Source organism: Astatotilapia calliptera, chromosome 1 (assembly GCF_900246225.1).
Source record: "Astatotilapia calliptera chromosome 1, fAstCal1.2, whole genome shotgun sequence".
Taxonomy (NCBI): Eukaryota; Metazoa; Chordata; class Actinopteri; order Cichliformes; family Cichlidae; genus Astatotilapia; species Astatotilapia calliptera.
Genome location: NC_039302.1, coordinates 38093536 through 38095977, shown reverse-complemented (window position 1 = coordinate 38095977; position 2442 = coordinate 38093536).

The following is a 2442-nucleotide window of genomic DNA, read 5'->3' as shown; positions in this document are numbered from 1 at the left end:
GAGGTTGTTTATCATGAGCTTTGTTCACAAACACTCTGTGGATTGATCCAGACTGAAGGCATACATGACCGGCGCGCTCTCTCACACACAGACACACACACACACACAGACAGACACACACACAGACAGACACACACACACACAGACACACACACACACAGACACACAGACAGACAGACACACACACACACAGACAGACACACACACACACACAGACACACACACACACACACAGACACACAGACAGACACACACACAGACACACACACACACACACAGACAGACACAGACACACACACACACAGACACTCACACACACACAGACACACACACACACACACACACACACACACAGACACACACACAGACAGACACACACACACACACACCCCTCTGGTCATACTGTGGGATGTTGTCAGGAAATGAAATGTTTAATCTGAAGCTGTAACCAAAGTCCGTGACCTCTGACCCCGTTTGCTTTCTTTCTGCGGTGGTAAACTATGATCGTCATGTCAGAATCAGAGCCTCAGAGTTTAATGTTCGGCTCACTCCTGCAGTCGTGTACTGGTCACGTGTGTTTCCCAGCAAACCGGTTGTCCTGGTAGGCAGCTGGTTGTGTTTGCTCACAAATAAAACTATGGGCTGCTAAAAAGGATTCAAAGCAGAAATTTAAAAGCCCACAAATAATAATTAATGTTGCTTCTTAAATTCATGTCATATTTGGCACATTTGAGTCATTTTGTGCATTTTGCCCTTATTTTGAAATCCCCGTACTTACAGCCCGTCCGGTTGAGCCTCGTCAGTCTAATCTGACATGTTTATGTGGTCATCGTCCCTCCACCTTCGTTAGCCGCGCACTAGCAGTTCATCTGTTGTGTTGTCGTCATGGTAACGAGCGTGGCTCTATCGGCGCCGTCCGAGCTGACCCGTGCACGTGCAGAGCGCCTTCCGTCCCAACTGTTCCCGCCTCATCGGCCGACCGCTAGCTGCACAGCCCCGCGGGCCTCTAACCTCTCCTTTAAATCATAGCGTCTCGTGTAACCCTCCATATAATCGTAGCTTTTCTCAACCAATTAAAACTTTGCCTTGTTAACTAAGTGGCGCTGGACAGTGCGACGTACAGCTCTGATGTATCGTACTAATGAAAATAATGACGGCTGTAGAAACAGTGTATGCCTTTCTTCTCTTTGTATCGTAATATCTGTCTGGTACGTCATCACAGGAGGAAGGGGAAGGTTTTGTGACAGCGCCGATGAAGCGTTGATGCTGCCTTTTGAATAACCGCTGCATAAATCTCCTCTCTGCTCTGTAGACTTTGGTTTGCCCAAATATAAAGGGAATAAATGTATTTTACAAATAACCTTTCAGCTCTTCTTGTCTTTTATTTGAGGAAAGGTGACTGTTGGAAGAGGGGGTCGCTTCTACCTTCAGTCAGGGCTTGGTGGTTGTTAGCGAGTGCAGCAGTGTGAGCTCCTTAGTCGAGCTTTGGTTGGCATCAAGGATGCTGCACTTGTTGCTTTCATATATTTGAGAGCACAGGTGTCAAACTCGAGGGTGTCCTGATGAAATTAGCAGCTCAGCAAGACTTGACTCGATGCTGAGGAGGCGATTCAGCATTTGATTCATGTTACATCAGGAGTGAGTGAACGTGGTGCAGTAAAAGTACAGTTTTCTAAACACTTCTTTAAATGGGGGGGCGGGCACCTCAGCGTGCAGTCGGCTTTATTCAGGTGTGTTGCAGCAGCGACGCATAGAAGCGTTTCAGCAAAGCGGCCCTCGAGGACTGCAGTTGTACTTGTATAACCTTGTGGTGCAGCCTGCATTACCTGTGGCCTCCTGCGGGCTTTTTGGTAGGTCCTGTTTGATTTTCTGTCACTTTTCCTCCCGCTAAGAGTTTCACGGCCACGCTGACACACGGATGGACCTGCTGATGATCCCTGGCAACCGTAGAAGACCAGCAGCTGCTTCAAACGTCTCAGCGATGTTAAAGATGTCGGATGGCACCAAATCTTCTTCATCTCAACGTCACAAAATCAAAAATCCTGTTTTTCAGAGAAACCGTTATCCTTGTCTAAAGATTGAAGGTTCTTTGTCTCACGCGTAGTCACACAGTGAGCTGCTGCTTTAGAAACAGGAAGTAAACGATTGCTGCGTGTTCTGTTTCAGCCTTGTGTTAAAGTCAAACTTGCACTTTTATACTTGGACATAAGTCACACATTTCATCTCACATCAGCTGTTTTTACAGCATTTTCTGCTCCACCATCTCTGATTAGCATCAACATGGTACAAAGTTTGAACAAGTCCAATTATTTCTGCAAGTTTTTGGCTTCAGATATCAAATATTTTTGAACATCAATAGTTTTGGAAAACTGTGTTTTGACCTTTCGGGACCTTTTTTACTCACTCACGCAATGTTTGAATATTAAAGTCTGAAAGTTTCAC